This window comes from Talpa europaea, assembly GCF_964194135.1.
Source record: "Talpa europaea genome assembly, chromosome: 2".
NCBI lineage: Eukaryota > Metazoa > Chordata > Mammalia > Eulipotyphla > Talpidae > Talpa > Talpa europaea.
This window is the reverse complement of record NC_140068.1, coordinates 64,389,561-64,408,284: the sequence shown is the minus strand read 5'-3', so window position 1 is coordinate 64,408,284 and position 18,724 is coordinate 64,389,561.

Genomic DNA, 18,724 nt, shown 5'->3' with positions numbered 1-18,724 from the left:
TGGAGCTATCAAAGGAGTTTGAAGAGCCAACAATTGCAAGTAGAGTTCCTTTTCTCTGAGTCCATTTTAACTCTAGCTCTTTTTTTTAAGTTTTCCTTTCTCCATCATAGTGTTCAACATCACTGCCCCGGTCTGAAAAGAAGCAAAGCACAGGGAATGGCAACTCTTGAATGAATTTTTGAAAAATGGGGTTGATTTTGGTGAAAAGAAAGTAGGTAAAATGCCATGAAATGCCATGGTATGAAAAGAAGACTTTTTCATGGTCCCCTACAAACCCAACCCAGCCTGCCCCTACCTACAAACTAGGTCTCCTTGACCTGGTTTTTGTATTTTTCAAAGAATATCTGTAGGAGGTGATCCAGGTCAGCTATATCAGTCAGTGTAAGTGCTGTAACAATCCCAGACCTCAGTGGCTCAGTTAGATAAAATATGAATTGCTTGCTTATATCACAGTCTAATGTGGTTAGAAATCATTTAGGTGGAGCACATCTCCTTCTACCTGTGACACTGCTGTTATTGATGCATAGCCTGGTCATCACAGGAAGGGGGCAAGTAATGTGCACCACTCTCTTCCAACTTCATTGGCCAGAGCTCCCACGGGCCCATTCTAACTGCCAAGGGGTCAAGAGGAATGTAAAATGGTCTGTAACCACTTGACAATGTTTCTACATGCAAACACTGGACTAAGGCATGAAAGATAGTTTCTATTTCTCCTTGGATATCTGATTCCATTGTGTTTAGAAAAGAATTCTCATCACATTTTAGTAGTAAATTTTGAAACTTGGGTTTGAATTTAGTGATTAGCGGGAATTAATATGGGGTTGGATGTGCTGGGGTTTGATGTGTGGGGTTCTTGGGTCCCCTGAGAAAGAATTCAGCAGATGTTCCCATTCATCAGCGCACAGCAAGTTTATTGAGGAAGGGAAAAAAAGGAAAAAGATGTTTGCACAGACACAGATGGGAAGTCTTAAAGAAATTAGAACTGCATTTTGGCAGGGCAAAGGGTGTTCTTTTATAATGTTCTTTGATGGAATTATTGGGAAAATTATTACCTGGGGGTCAGATTGGGTTGGTCTTCTAAGATCAATAATCATCCCTAGCCCTGCTGGTGTTTGTCCTTGTGAGACTGTAGAGGCAGGACAGACACTGTGCAGGTTTTCTATGATCCAGCAGATGGGATAAAGGAGGAGTCAGAATCCTCAGTGGTTTTGCAGGTCTTTTATTGGGATTACCAGGTACACGGCAGGCAGGGACGCTGGGGGGCCGGTAGGCTGGCAGACTTCCCAGCCCCCAGCAAGTCTTCACTTTGGGCTCTCCGGCCTTCTCTCGGCTTCTGCTGCTCTTCCGTTCGTTCTTGGCTTCTCTTTTGGCTTCTGCTGGCGTCCCTGTGACGCCGCCCTTAAAAAGCACAGTCTCAGCCCAGGTGAATCCCATCTACCTATGCCCACACCCTACTCCAGGTGTCCGCCATCAGGCATGCATTCAGGACAGCAAGGATCCATTATCTAGCCTGATGGCAGGAGGGCAGAAAAGCCTGACATTTTTCCTTACCTTACAGAGACCTACATTTTTCTACTCTAAGTTTCCATCAGATCTTTGGATATTCCTGATTCTCTAGGTCAAAACACCATCTTAATCCTATCTACTTTGTAGGGTAAGTGAAAAAGTATCAGGCTTTTCTGCCCTCCTGCCATCAGGATTGATGATGGATCCTTGAGGTCCTGAATGCATGCCTGATGGCGGGCACCTGGAGTAGGGTGTGGGCATGCGTAAGTGGATACCTGTGCTGAGAGACTGAGCTTATAAGGGCGGTGTTACAGGGATGCCAGGAAAGCAGAGAAGCAGAGACCTGCAGAGAAAGCTGGAAAGCCCAGACAGAGTGAAGACTTGCTGGGGGCTGGGAGGCCTGCTGGCACCCCAGCACCCCTGCCTGCTGTGTACCTGATAAATCCCAATAAAACTTGCAAAAGCCACTGAGGGCTCCAGGACTCTCTCTTCCTTTACCCCGTCTGCTTGTGTCATAGAAAACCTGCCCTGTGTCCTCCTGCCTTTACATACTTGTACCCAAATCAATAATCAAAAATTCTGAAAAAGTAACATCCAAGAACTTTGAATCTTTCTAATTAACTTTGCTTTTTATTAAAATGGTACGAAAAATCCAAGAGTGTACTAGATTTTTGGCTCTTTCCTGATTTATCTTGTTTGAATTTTCCTATCATTGAACAAAATTTCACCTTCAGTGTGTAATGCTGCTGGCATTGTCACTTAGCCTGTGCACAAAGGATCATTATCTGGCTAGAGGGAGGCAGTGAAGCTTAGTGGTTAAGAACACCGGTTCTAGAGCAGACTGCCTTGGTCTGACCTCAGGTCATTTACATAGCTCTCCAGTCTCAGTTTTCTTATCTACCAAAGGGGGACTTGAGGATAGTAGTAATAGCACACACGTGGATTAATAATACGATTGTCTTGTTTACTTTAAATCCCACCTTCTTCATGGGCCTTCCTCTCCTGCAGAGGTTGGAAAGCTAAATATCTGCATTTCTCAAAGCCCTTTGCAGCTAGGGATTTGGATGTGATTTAAGTGCTGTCATTTAGATAGATTTGTTTGAAATTTGGAAGGCTTATTTCAGGAGGGTTTCTTTCTCACTTGGCCGTTTTTCTGCTGGCAAGCAAAATCTTGGAGACCTGCAGTTTCATGTGCAGTAGGATTCCAGTTTCCAGTAGAGTTCTTTCTCCAGTTTCTTGGGCATCAAAGATTGTGGCAGTTGTACTTGTTTATTGAATCTGGATTCCTGCTTTGAGACATCTTTGTGAATTTACTAGCCTCAGTGACCTTGAAGCCAGTGATTCTCCTTACGGGCCTGTTATATCTTTGGGATTTGCTTCTGCAAGCCCAGCTTTGAGCCTATTCCTCCAACCAGTTTAATAATTTTATAAGGACCCAATTCCCTGTATTAAATCCCACCTTGCTTAAAATACTTAGTGTTTCCATTTGTGTGTGTGTGTGTGTGTGTGTGTATATGATGACTCCTGATGGAAGCAACATCTCATAGGGTTATTGTGATAAAAAAAAAAATAGATGTAAAGTCCTAAGCAATGGTACAGTCATGTCCCTTGTAACAATGTTTCAACCAATTATGGGATTTTTATATGATGGTAGCCCTCAAATTTCTGTTGTCTGGTGATGTCAAGGAGGCTGCAACATCAGGGTTTTTTAAACCCACCATTTCCCTATGCTTTATTTAATCTAGTTATTTTATTCATCATGACCCCTTGGCGTAAAAAATTCACTGTCAAAAATATGTTTGCACAATGAAAAAAATCACCTAATGATCAACTTTCTCAGAACTCATCTCCACTGTTAAGTGACATGAGTGTATATAGTAAGACCAAAATACTGTGAACTTTATTATGTAGACTTATGACCTAGAAAGTGAAATGAACTCTGTGGGTCCCTGAAGATTTCCATATTTGAAGATGAATCTGGCTCTAGCTGTGTCACCATTCCCTAGATGGAGTGTAGTTAAACACATTGAATTTGCTCACATTCCCTTTTACAAGCACTCAGGAAAAGCTGTTTGATTCTATTGGCCCATTACATTGCTCTTTGCCCTTTTACCTCGTCCTGAAAGGACATACCCCCAGATTACTCTTTAGCTCTTGGATTCCGTGAGGACATTGAGGCTAGAGCTACAAATACATCAGGAATAGAAGTATTTTATTAAAACCATCTCTTTTTAAATCAATGTATTTTGTGTCTGATGTTAACTAAAGATGAATAACTGGTTATTCTAAAACAAATTCTCATATAAAATAAAAACCTTTGAAATGAAACAAAGTTGCATTTGATTCCTCAATGAAACTTCCTTTTTTTAGATTTTAAAAGCCTAATCTAACATTCATTATTTCACAGTAAAATTCTTTTCTAATAGATTACCTTTCAACTCATGATTTGCATTGAAGCCAAAAGAATTGTCTTTTTTCTGTGGTTCCTCTCACTGAGCCCATATTTTGAACCCAAAGTGGCCATTAACTTGTCATTTATGGGGAATTTTCACAACTCAATGTCATAAATGAAATTTGGTCACTTCTTTTCAGGAATGGCCAATGTTATTGATGATGATGATGACAGTGACAAATTTTTGATAAGAGTGTTTACTGAACTAACTTTCTGGAAATCATAATTTATTTTCACATTGACACCTTTGTAGAGCTTGATATGCATTCTCAGCTATCAAATGAGAATTGCTGGATGCCACAAAGAAGAAAGGATGCACTTTAGAATAGACTTCAGAACTAGTAGATTGATGATATTCTTGCTATAACTTTCATTTACTTTGGGCAAGAATTATTTAAATTCTTATTTCTTCATCCATGAAATAAAAATAATAGTTTCTCCTTATATTTGTTTTAAATAGTAAATGTATTTAAAATCAAATGTATTTAATGTATTTGTCATAATGTATTTAAAATTATGTAATTAAAATACAATGTCATGTATTTAAAACAACACAACTTGATACTGCAAATATATGGAGCTGCTCCTGTGATCACATGCGAGTTGCTTAAGTTTCCCCACTAAAATATCTTTGTAGAATATTAGTACAAAGTTGTGTCAAGATATAGTATATGTATGTACTATTCTTTTTTTAAAAGGTTTATTTATTTATGCATACAAGAGCTGGGGTACAGGCCAGAGATGGGGGGGGGGTGAGAAGGCTCACCAGAGACAGAGTGGGGAACAGAACAGGCAGATTGACTGAAATACATTGTTAAAGGGAGCAGTGGGTGAGACAGGAGAGGTCTGCTGCGCCATGTGGGTATTCCCCTGGCCAGCCGGAGATCAAACTCGTGGTGCAGAGGCTGCGGATTGCTTCATAGAGCAGTGCTTAGCCCCTTGTGCCACCAGGGAGGCCCAGTATATACTATTCTTTATGAATAGTCAACTCTCTTCGAACCAGAGAATTTGGCTAATACAGTACTTTCAAAATATGACAAAGTATTATTGTATTTTCCCTAAGTCTCTCAGTAGTTCTCAAAAATGATAGATCAATAAATAATAAAACAAAGCTTAAATAAAAATGGCCCAGACCAAAATACCACAGGCTCAGTGCATGAATTGAATTGTTGCATTAAATAGTTTAGGGTGTTTTTTTTTTTTTTCTGTTAAGCACCTATTTATTTCAATCACCAAAGCTTGGGAAGATTATATCTGAAAACTTTGCTTCTGAGCCCAGAATCTAAATTTACTTCACTGATCATTTTCATGATATTTCTAGACAGGAAACACAAATTGCTCATAAAAGTATTAAATATTCTTATAGTTGTTACTGGGAATGTTTTATGTTTACAAATGTGATTTGAATTATAAGTGTAGGGTTTTCAAAAGCCAAAGGCAGAAGCCATTGGTGGGAATGATGCCATCAAAATATTCTGCAACGATCACTTGCTGATCCTCAGGACTGTGTGATTTTCATCTTCGTCTACAAAGATGTTGAGAGCTGTTGAGAGTTCGGAGTGTTCATTCATTTTGGGTTATCAGAGCCAGGACCCCTGTTCTGGTCCAAGAACTGACTAGGTCTTGGAAGGCAAGGAGGTAGAGTTTCCTTCTAAGCAAACAGTGCCTCTTGTCACTTGAGGGTGTGACCTCCCCAATCCCAAGGAATAAGGAGCCTTACTCCAGAACTGCCTTGACTACTAGAGTTTGCCTTTTACTTCACGTTAGTCTGCTCTTTTTCTCTCCTCCCTCCTCTCCTTCCTTCCATCCTCCCCTTTCCTTGTACCCACTAGTGTCAGTGTTGAAGGTGTGACACTGTATATCTTGACTTCTGCTCTGGATTTGGGTTAGAAAGAAAGGAAGGGAGGAGGGTGTTTTCCTGACTAGATTGAAAGAAAAGAAATGTAAGACTGGCAATTCAAATGCCTTTCCATGGCATTCTGGGTATGACCTATATGTTGTATATTGTATTTCTTCTAGGTCTTCATTGCCATCACTTCCTGTTCAACTGGACAATGAAATGAACTATTATTCTCTTTTTTCTTTTGCTTTCTAGGTGGCCAAGGAGAAAGAGAAAGAGGAACAGTTGAAATAGCCTTTAGTGGCTATATGGTAAGAAGGAAGGAGCAGGAATTAACAATACATTAGTGACGGATATGAAGTTGAGGGGATTTTTGAAGTTATCAAAATTAAGTGTTATTGAGAAATTGTGAAGGAAAAGAGAGGAGACAGTTTTTGAAGAGTCAGTTAAGCAAACACAGAGAAAAGATCTGCCTGGGGATGGTCAGCAAAGGTTTCAGGAAGCAGATGTCATTGGAAAAGTGCCATCTGGAACGTTTGCCAGAAGGAGTCTAAGTAGAATATTTGTATAGACATTCTACCTATCAAAACAGAGTTGAAAGCAACAGTCTATTATTATTATTCTGTACTGTCTTTGGTATATTATGGTCATGTGATTCTGGACATTTTACTTATCTATGTTCCAATTTCCCATCATTTAGATGAGAATGACACTAATAACTTCCCTCTCAAAACTTCTATGAGGATCAAATGGAATATGCATTTGCAAATTCAAATATCAATTCTAAAACATGAAAATTGTTTGATTTTAGTATATAATGTACATGTGGTATGAAAATTTATATTCTGTTTGAAAGCCCAAGATGATATTTATGATTACAAATTATTTTAATAATATATAAATGTATATTACAATATATAACATATAATTATTATGACTTTGCCCTAAGGGGAGAAAAGTATATTTCTATGAATTATAGAAGCAAAGTACAGAGGAAATATCTGAAAGAATATTCCTTTAGGTAGAGGGTTTGGTGGGGGAAATATGCAGCAGGTAACTACTATGTATTACTTGACCTTTAAAACATTTGATTTTTTTTAAAACAAGGTAAAATTGAAATGTTAGAGTGAAGGAACATAGAGAAGAAAATTAATCTGTGACCTCTAATGGTCTGTTTCATCACACCTCCAAACAGGAGCACAGACCTCACCCATAGGGGCCTGATCTCATAACCAGATTTTTTACCCTGGAAGAGATTACTAAAGTTCTAGAGTGTTTTTTTCCCCCCTAACTAAAGTAACACTGGTTTATAATATTATATAGATTTCAGGTGTGAGAAATCAGTATCTGTATATACTTTTAAATCAGTATCTGTATATACTCCTTTATGCTGCTACCAGAATTCTAGTTTTCAACCATCACTGTACGTTAATCACTTTTGACTGATTCACCTTCCCCCTCCCTTCTGGCAGCCACTATTTTGCTCTTACATTTACTTATTTTTTTCTTTTATTCAACTCTTTATGTACTGCAAGTGTGAAACCCTATGATGTTTATCTCTCTCTGTCTGACTTATTTCACTAAGCATAATGCCTTTGGCATTATTTTGGATACTATATTGGTGTTTCTTATTGGGGGTTGTATTGTGCCCTCAGAGGGTTTTCTGGTCTTTTGTGTGTGTGTGTGGACTCATTATTAGTCATCACAATGACCAGAAACAGAGGTGTATGTGAGAGGGTCTGGAGAGGCTGACCGGGTAGGAATCAGTGTGCTGATCATCCTGTAGTGCATGAACCGTACGCATGACGAAGCACTGTTTTACATCTTTCATGACTTTCTCTTGTCCCACTGAACTTTCAGCAGATTTTTTAAAATCCTGTTTATAGGTTTCCAAGCCTAGAACTTAACTCTATTTTAACACATACACACTGGCTATTCTGAATACTTTATTCACAGTTTTAAGCATTGTGTGTCATTTGAAACTTTATGAAATGTTATGCTTTGCTTCAGAGAATCACATTCCCACCCTGGAAAGGCCTTCTGTGGTATGTGAGTCTCCACTACAACTACTGCTGTTGCATCACAGTGATTCCATGCAAACACATAAATATCTTTATCCCCTATTTCAAGGTTTCAGGTATAAAAGAAGTATATTGATTGATAATTCACTGAATATGTCTTGTTTTTTTCTTAAATCCAAACTTATTTTGTGCCATTTATCTTCTCCATTATACCTTCTTATGAAGACACAACTAAACATCTACATATCAAAATATATGGTTTATTATAAATTACTTTTCTTTTCAATTTTTCTTTATTTGGCAGTTACTGCAATACACTGAGTTTTTTAAAAAATATATTTGTAAAGATGTTGTATTTTCTATGAGCTTACTTCAGGATAATAAGAGGGGTCTTAACAAGTATTTGTTATTCAAAGTAGGTGGAGACAATCTGGTTGAGAACAACTGCTGTTAGAAGACCTGGAAGTTCTTTGTATTTCACCTGGCTCCTTCCTGTCAGTGCTTTATGCCATTTTCCATTTTCTGTCAGTTTGCCCCTCCCTTTGGAGATGAAAAAGAGATACTTACCTTGAAATTGACTCTCTTCTTTTAAGTCCAAGGTGTAAATGATGTACTATCTTCTGCTCACTAGATTTGGCATTACAAATCCTTTTCTGGGTATAAATATTTCGCATGGCTCAAAGTTCAAAATCCACATTGCTGTGGAATCAGCCAAGAGATGGCAGCAGTTTTTCTGCAGTCTTTCACTGCAGCCTTTCGTGAGTGTTCTGACCAGCTGCAGGACTGGTCCTGCTGTCTGATCTGCAGGGCCTCATATGTCTCTGCCTCCAGAGAGGGTCTGCTCTATGCATTCTGGACTTCACATTGCTAATTCACCAAGCTAATTAGGCTAGTTAAGGGTCCATAAAAGCAGAAATCTGTTGGAGTTTAGTCTCATTCATTTCTTTCAGAAAAACTTGCAAGGAAGCTCCTGTCAGCTCTTGGAACGGGAACAGAATCTCAAAGGCTTGGCATGAGAAACAGTTGAAGGCGCCAACCTTCCAGGCCAAAGATTCTAGTCACAAAGAGTCCCAATTCAACTTTTTCCCTTGAGGCAAACTTCAAAGTATGCAGAAATCAAAAAACTCATATAATGAAAATAAACCAAGGGATAACACAGCTAAGACTTGCTGGAAACACATTTTCTCTGCCACTGTACCTTAATTTTCTCTGCCCTCCAAACTGCCTCATGGTATTTAATTACTTATAAGCAAGACAAAGGTGGGTTTTCTGATGTTCAGTCACTTTATTTCACTCATGCCTGCAATGTTTCTTGAACTTGTCTTTAAAAGTTTTTAATAAAGTCGTATAGCTTATATATACTAGACACTGTTCTAAGCATTTTAATAATTGTAAATCAATTTAATTCTCAAAACAACCATATGAGATAGGTACTTTTCTATTTTTTTAGTGATTAAAAAAATTAGAAAATGACTATAATAGTGATCGGAGCAAAGTATAATTTCAAAAAACAATGTCTGGAGTTGTGGGTGTTTTTTTGTTTTGGGTACAATATAAGCCATTTAAGGAATTCCATAGAACGGCACAAACTAAAACCTCTTAGAGATTCATTGGCCATTAGACTCAGGTTAGCAGAATAAAGCAACACCAGAGGCTTAAAACCTCCTAGATTTCTCTTCTTTTTATGTGCTCTTGCCATTGCCTAATTTTTTTCCCCCCACTAGTAAATTACTTACCTCCAGGCTTTTTGGACATGGCAAGAGAAGAATAGCATCCTCACAACCTGTGTAAGGGCATTGTTCACACATCAGTGCACATAATTAAAGAGCAAATGCCCAACTTTGGTGACTATTGCAGAGGGTCATTCACACTTTTTGCTTGCACCTATATAGCACCATTTATCTGGAAGCTTTTGTGACAAATTGATTTAAATGTAATGCACATTCAGCTAGCTGGTTTACAAAATTACCAAAGTGGTTGCAAAGTCTTGACATTTGTGCTTGTCAAAATTAGACCTTTGCTATTAGAGCGTTTTAATTTTTTAAGAGTATATAGGAGCTGCATTTATTAGACAGATCTTCCTTCATATAATTTCTTTAGTGTATTGACATTTTTACCACTCACTCCTATTTTTTAATTCTGAAGCCCATGCCATTTTAGATTTGGATTATTGTCAACTATTAATTGGTGGAGAGAGGTGTGGTACTGCTCTCCCTTTTAAAGCATTTTTTCCATGCCATTGAAATTTTACAGCAAGTCTTTTAACTGGGATGGTAAGAGAATATGGAGAACTGGTTTTTTGGATAAGGGAGAAGTTTATGAGAAAGCCATTCTGCTAGAAATTTTGGACTTCTTTATAAAATTAATTAGTTCACTTAATGGCCTTAGAAAACAAAATGTGCGATATTAAATGTCTCTGAAACTTTCTTTCAAGCACAGTGGCTATGTGCTGGATCTTCATCCTAAAGGTCCATTATTATACAGAACTGCAGTAGGAGAGTGAAGGAGACAGGTCTCAACCTATGTTGCTCTCTGGAATTCTTTTCACCCATAGCCCTGATGTAAGCTTGTTTTCTTATCAGCAAGATGCCCAAGCAGCCTGTCAGGGTTTAAATTCCAGTTCTACTATTTACTCACTGTATATAACCTGGGACAATTTAGTTTTCTGTTTCTAAGTTTCCTTATTTATAAAATAGGTAAAAAAAAAAAAAAGGAGGGTCCTACTGCAATTCAATACTGATTATGTTATGAGTATTAAATACTCATACAAGTGCTAAGGACAATGACTGTGTCTGATGTGAGCCAGACTGCAAAGTCTAAGAGTTTGGTTTTCAAGGCTGTCCTCACTCTGACACAAACTACAGGCTCAGGAGGTTTTCAAAATATTCCCAGGTTTGATAATGTGATAAAACTGGACAGATTCACAGACCTCACTGAAAGCTACTACACTCATAGCTACTATTTATTACAGGAAGAGAATATAAATTAGAAACAGCGAAAGCAGAGATAAGGAGGGCAAAATCTAGGAGGGCTCAAAAACCAAACTTTCCACTGTCCTCAGGAAAAAGCATCCTCATGATATCCATTTGTGACAATACATGTGGAGTACTGTCAATCTGGGATTCTCACCAGAGCTTTGGTTTCCAGAGTTTTTGTTGGAGCTTCATTACATAGATATCATTGATTGATTGAAACTCAGTCTCCAATCCCCAGCCCTACCCCCCAGGATTTAGGTTAAAATCATGTGGCCTGAGGAGCTCACCTTGAATAAACAAAGACACTCTTATCACTTGGAAAATTCCAAGAGTTTAAAGGTTACATCTCAGGAATTGCAGACAAAGGTCAGCCTCCTTTAGACAAGGCCAAATTCTTTTTCATACAGCCTACTCTTAGGATGTTAAGTATTCTCCTAATATGTGAGATTATCATTATTAATTGTTCTCTTTCTTACATAAGAGGATCAATGAGAAATATTCCCCCACACTTCATTTTCCAACTTTTTATTATGAAAATATGCAAGCATACAGAAGCATACATATAAAGAGTGCATGTGTACCCCCACCATTCAACAATTAACCATTTGCCACATTTGTTGATTTTATATAGGTGACTCTCTCTTTTCCTCTCTCTCCTTCTACACACACACACACACACACACGAACATCTATACATCTGAATTATTTGAAAATAAGGCATAGTTATAATAACTCATTACTAAAGACTTCAGCCATATTTACTGAGAATAACTATAATATCATATTGCATCTTAGAAAACAAATAATAATGCCCTAACATTAGACTCCACCCATATAATAGTGAAATCCCCAGACTATGTTTTATTTTAAAGATTATTTATGCATACAAGAACTGGGGTACAGGCCAGAGGTATGGGGATGGGGTGTGAGTGGATTCACCAGAGAGAGAGTGGGGAATAGAACAGGCAGACTGACTGAAATACACTGCTGAGGGGAGCAGCATGTGAGATGGGAGAGGTCTGCCTCATCATGTGGGTATCTCCCTGGCTGGCCGGGGATTGAACTTGAGCTGCAGACTGCAGATTGCTTCATAGTGCAGTAATTAAGCCCTTGTGCCGCCAGGGAGCCCCCCCAGACTATGTTTTAACTAGAGGGGAAATGTGAGTAAGTTGAGGTATCCAGATAGTTGGCTGACTCCTCTTCCCTGGAGACTGGGCTCATCCTGTCTCCTCCATAGAGGAATTTAGGCTAATGGGCTATAGTTGCTGCTCAGGGGTGAGATGAAGAAGAAGAAGGTGAGTAATACACCCCTACAGTTCCTTCCCTCACCATCAAGAGGGAATCATTGGTAATAGACTGGTTTAAAAAAATGGTTTCAGGGCCTTCCTGGTGGCACAAGGGGTTAAGACGCAACCTATGAAGCTGTCCACAGCCACTGCAGCACGAGTGCGATCTCCGGCCAGGGAGATACCCACATGGCGCAGCAGCCCTCTTCTGTCTCACTCACTGCTCCCCTCAGCAATGCATTTCAATCAATCCATCTGTTCTGCTCCCCACTCTGTCTCTTGTGAATCTTCTCACTCCTCAAACCTCTGGCCTATACCCCAGCTCTTGTATGCATAAATAAATCAATCTTTTTTAAAAAAAAGGTTTCACAAGGCGCTAATCATATCTAACCAAATAATCAAATCCAAATAATTCTAGAGAAGAAATGGAAAAAAGTACACAGTGAATCAGTTTGCCTATATATGCAAAACATGGTTTTGGGAGATGAACTTCCTCCAGGTCTATTTAACTCCCCATATTTCCCTCCTCTCTTTATAATGCTTGATCCCTTGTCTGACAGGTCCTCCTGCTTCTCTGTGCCTTTACATACCTCCTTAAAAAAATAGGAGCTCTTGTACTTTTACTACCATTTAATCTTCCCACAGTTGCTCAATGTGGTTCTTTTCTCTGATCTCTTAGAGTCTTTCTCGTCTGAACTACACACATTTAACACTTAATTTCATAACTTGGACTTTTCCCCCTTCTTTTCTGTGTTTTAGTTTTGCCTCCCTTTGAGGTCAGTAGTAGTTTGAAAGTTGGGAGAACAACTTGGAGTTTTGATTTAGTTTACATAGACATTTCAGTAAACATTTGTTGAGTAACTATATACCAAACAGTAGGTAGGTGGTAAGGACAAAACACTCCCTGATTCTAGACACTCAAATTCTATTTGAGTAAATAGATAAGGAAATATTGCTTATAATACTAGACAGAATAAAATGAGTTCCAAATAGAGGTCAAGAAAAGTTCTATGAAAATGCAAGAGGGAAAAGCAATTCATGTGACAAAAAAAAGCTCAGTAGTTCCCATTCACTGCAGGCACATTATAGACACTCACCCATTGTTGATTAACTGAGGATTCCATCTGTTTTGATGAATCAGTATTCAACTTGCTACAAAAAAATCCAGAAGTGGGTATCTTGTAAGAACAAAGCTAACCTTGACATCTCTTCCTGGGCTTGTTCTTACATCTATCACAAAGTACTCAGACACAATATCTGTTAAAAGTTACTAGTTCAGTGAAGCTTATGGGACTCTATATTCACCAATTAAACCAGTTTAAAGAGTACCATTCATCACCAATTTCTCAAATTGAATTCCATCAAAAAGAGTAAATGCATATTTTTAAATCACCTTGTCCTTAGAGCCAACTAATAGAAGACCTCAAACATTTCACAGGAATAAAAGTAATTCTTTTGGGACTCAAAGGAAACTTGGCTCTAACAATAAAACCACATTAGATCCTTACAAAGGTAAATCCTAGTTCTGTGCTTCCCCATTCTGAGGTCACCTTCACCTCATCTTCCACTCCCACTCCTTAATTCTGTTTTACCTGTGAAGTTATTCCAGTTTCACAGGTCATTTGTGTGAGAGACTGGAGTCTTTTAGTCTGGAAAGACATTAGTGGAAGAGCCACAGAAACACTCAGGACCAATTATTTCCTGGAGATACAACTAAACACCTATGCCAAGCCTAAATTGTCGTTTTTCACAGGACCTCTATAAAAACCAGGTAAATTATTTCTTGGAGGTACAACTAAACATTTATGCCAAGCCCAAATTATCATTTTTCACAGGCCCTCTATAAAAACCAGGTAAATTATTTCTTGGAGGTACAACTAAACACTGTGCCAAGCCCAAACTGTCATTTTTCACAGGCCCTCTATAGCAACCAAGTAAATATTAATAACATTTTAAAAATGTTATTCAGTAAGTTAACTTACTTTCTTGTGAATTTGTCTGTGGCTAATATCTGTTCTCAAAATGAAATCCATTAGAGAAACTATGAGAAGTGTTTACCATTGAAGAGAATAGGATCTGGTAATGGCTATTGTAAATACACATTTATTTATATTACTAAGTAATTAATGTTGACTTCCCCACTAGACTCAAAGCTCTATAATAGCAGGAACACTAATCTGCTATTGGTATCTTTAATACCTCACAAAATGAGCAGCATTTAAATGTTTAATGTATTTTGGGTAAATAGATGTACCTGGAAGACAGACTTTGGTCCAATCCTGAAATGCTTTTTGCCAAATAAACACTTATTTGTTATCAGTATGACCTCATAGAACATACACTAGTCAAATATGCAGAAGAGGGAAAACTGAAGAAAAGTTTAGGTTGAACCCTAAGAAACTGCTGTTCTTGAAGATGCAAAAGAGAAGATAAGCGTTTTGCATAATTCAGCCTAATATGATTGTTTTGAAAATCATCTGTTTCCATTTCTCAACTATGTGAATTTAAGAGACTAATTTAAAAGCATTACTTTAAAAAACAACAACAACAATAAACTTCATCCTATGACCATAATCTATTAAGAATAGGTGAGAGGGCCTCCCCGGTGGCGCAGCGGTTGAGCACTGGGTTGTGAAGCTGCCCGCAGCCCCTGCAGCGCCGGTTCAATCCCCGGCTGCTCCCTGGCCACCAGAGGAGGGTCCCACATGGCGTGCAGGCCTCTCCTGCCGCCTGCTGCTCCCCTCAGCAGTGTACTTCTGTCCTTCTGCCTGCTCTGCTCCCAGCTCTGGCTCTGGTGAATTCTCTCACCCTCCTGCGCTTCTGACTGTACCCAGTGCTTGTATGCATGCATGTATAAATCAATCAATCAATCAATCAATAAATCTTTAAAAAAAAAAAAGAATAGGTGAGAGATAGGGTCAAAATAAGGGGGGTGCAATTGTATGGGGACTATACCCAAAATGAAAATGCATACATTGTGCAAAATTGAAAAATGATGTAAGAATTATATAAAATAAAATATTAAAACCAAAAAGAATAGGTGAGAGAAGCCAAGGTGTTTCTGAGGGGATTTATAAGGCGTCTTCCTATGTTTGAGGGACCATGAGAAGAGTTAGTTCTATATGTTGCTGACCCTAGTGAAACTGGGATCAAAGGTTGAAAGCTACAAAGAGATGCTTCTTGGTCAACAATAAGAAAGTGCTTTCTAACTCTCAGAGCCGTTTGAGTGATGATTTATGACTGGAGGTATTCAGTAAATTGAGCAACTCTTTTCTGGTCCTGATGGGGAAGGGGAATCTAAGCCACTTCAGAGAAGAACTAGATGACTTCAGGGATTCTTCACATCTTTAGAGATGATTTGGTTTCAAGGCTCAGTGTAATCCATTAACCTAGGCCCAGGTGTATTCACCTCTAAGTGAATATTCCCTGTTCAATTTGTAATATAGAAAGAAAGATACTACAGACATTTTTCTAGAAAAGTGAAGTTGGTTATAAATTAAAAATAAATACGTGAGTACACACATTGAACAAATAGTCAAAAGAATAGTACCAAAAATGACAGAAAAATAAAAACTTGTGGTACTAGTGTTTTGAAAGGTTTTAGCTAAAAATACAAAAGAAATGAAATCAATTCTAAGCAATACTGGCAAGAATTGTACTTAATTTTTTCAAGTTATACCATGTAATTAGCTTAATTTGGAGGCAGACATCAATGATCTAACTATAAGCTTAGTTTTTCCCTGCCTATCAAAGACCACATTCAGTTCAACAACTATTTATTGGACCTCTACTATGTGTAATAATAGTAGGGACGACGTACCCTCTACTCAAGGAGCTAACATCTCACCCGCTCCATGTTGTTTTTTTTTTTTCTGAGGTTTTTTTGTTTGTTTGTTTGTTTTTTAAAAAATATTTTATTTTCTATAATTCTTACATCATTTTTCATTTTTGCACAATGTATGCATTTTCATTTTGGTTATATTCCCCATACAATTGCACCCCCCCCTTATTTTGACCCTAATCCTTCCTCTCCCCAGGTCCCCCACCCCATAGTGTTTAATTAGTCTTTTTCCTGGTCCCTTATTTAGGTTTTCTAAATTCCTGCTATGAGTGAGACCATCCGGTATTTTTCTTTTTCTTTCTGACTTATTTCGCTGAGCATGATCCCTTCTAGTTCCATTCATGTTGCTGCAAACTGCATGTGTTTATCTTTTTTGATTGCTGAGTAATATTCCATTGTATACGTGCCACATCTTCTTGATCCAGTCATCTATTTTTGGGCATTTCCCCTGCTCCATGTTTTGACTAATTAGATTGCTACTACCTGGAGACTTACTTTGTACCTTTTACCACTTAAAACACCCTATAAAGTAAGTATCATTTTTATTCATTTACAGATGAGAACTCTAGGATACAGAGAGTATAAAGAGACTGAGTAACCTGTCTATGGTCATATAGCCAGTAAGAAATAAAAACAGGATTTGAACCCAGACAGTCTGGTTTCAGAGTTTACAAGCTTAACTGTTACACTACATGACCTTCCAAGGAAGTGACGATTCTTTCTTTTGCATTCTTCAAAGGAGACTCACTGACCAGGGGCTGAGCATCTATGACAAGCAAACCTGATATATACTCACCAGAGCATGCCTTCAGTGCCAATTGGTATTCATTCAATTGGCATTTACAGAAAAACTGATTAGGTACTGCACCAGGTGATTTCACAGGACTTTCTTATTCAATTCTAACAGTTTTGTCAAAAAAGATTGTTTCTCTATTTTAAGCATAAAATACTGAGAGGCAGAAGTTAAATGACCTGCCTGAACTCACACAGTAAGTGAGAAATAATGTGGCGATTTCAACCCAGACCTACTGACTCTATGTTTTCCGTCACCTCCTAAGTGTCATTTTTTAAAGTGAGTAAGTCAGTGGTTTCAGTATATTGACAAAGTTGTGCAGCCATCACCATTATTACAGAATGTTTTCATCACCCCCTTCTCTCAAATAACTTGCACATATTAGTCACTCCACAGTAACCCCTCCCTCTAGTTCCTGGCAACCTTACATCTTTCTGTCACTATAAATATCCCCAATTTGGAATTTCTTATACATGAATCATGTAAATGGTTTTGTGACTGTCTTCTTTCATTTAGCATGATGTTTTCAAGGTTCATCCATGTGGTTGACATGTAGCAGTGTCCCTTCTTTTTCAGGCTGAATATTAAGAGCCCACATCATTTTACATTTCCACCAGTTGTAAATAAGGGCTCCAATTTCTCCACCTTGAAGTTCTTTTATTTTGATGTCCAATTTTTTATAGTTGCTTGTGCTATTGGTGTGAACCAAAGAAACCATTGACTACTTCAAAGTCATGAAATTTATATGTAAATATAAATTGATGTGTGAATTTATATATGTAAATATAAATTTCTTTTAAAATATGGGATTTCAAAGACTCTCTTTTCCATGAGAGAGATATTTGTAATCACAAAGTTCTCTTTGCAGTTTCAAGTGAGCCTGGACCTCTATTTGGCTCATTTTTACTAAGGGTGGGAACATTATATTAAAAGACTGAATTTTCTCCCAAATGAAGTCATGTAAAGTGCTTATTACAGGGCACTAAATCATTGTGGCTATTATTATTATATTAATCATAATTATTCTAAGAGATTTAAAATAAATTTTCTGAATAAAATAATAAAAAATAATCAGTTTGAAACTCACAATTAAGTAAGAAGTATTCAAAAAAAGCAGCACACTGGCATGTGCCATAGCATGTGCCATAGCTAAAAGTTGAGATTGCCTTATGCTTGCTAGGATTGGCAACCTAGGGAAAGCACTTGCACCTCTAGCCAAGAGTAAAGATCTCTAAAATTTCATAATCTTGCCTCAAAGTCAAAGTCTTTAATTATGTAAATGTATATTCAAGATTTTACAAGCTAGCTCACCTAATTTGAGATTAGTGAATTTTTGGGGGGGAAGGATAATGAATTTTGACTTTTGTTTCAGACTAACTTTTCACAGAACTTAGAAGCAGGAATTTCAGGACCACTTACCAGTTAAAGTCCACTATTAATTATTCCACGAAAATCCATGGACAGCCTCCAGTGAGAATTATGGGACTACCACAGAGGTTTGTACAAGCAATGAACTGCTCAACTACAGGAGGCGCCACCTGACTCCAAGTGCTTGTAGACTCATAGGACTATGATTTTCCAGGAGATTAGCAGACACATGTTTTGGAGAGGTGGGCTCCTTTTATAATGTGTGCTAACTGACCAAAAGAATGAGTAATATAGCAATAATGGATACTACTAAATCTTTTACCTATTTGCAGACATACCATTGGTAGTGTATCCATTAAGTCTTCATGTTCTGGAGAACCAATTTGGTGTAACTGGGTTATTCTGCTGTGTAGTATTCCCCCACTTTGCCAATATGGCAATGATAATAGCCAAATACTTTAATAGTCACATACCAATGGCCTACAGAAGCCCTAATCTTTGTGTTTGAAATAAAATAGCATCAATGGTCATTGTGAATAATTTTACAAGACTAAAATTATTAACTATAAATTAAATATATTAAATATTTAATTATGTTATAATTAAATATAAATATATAACATAAAATAATATAAAATATAA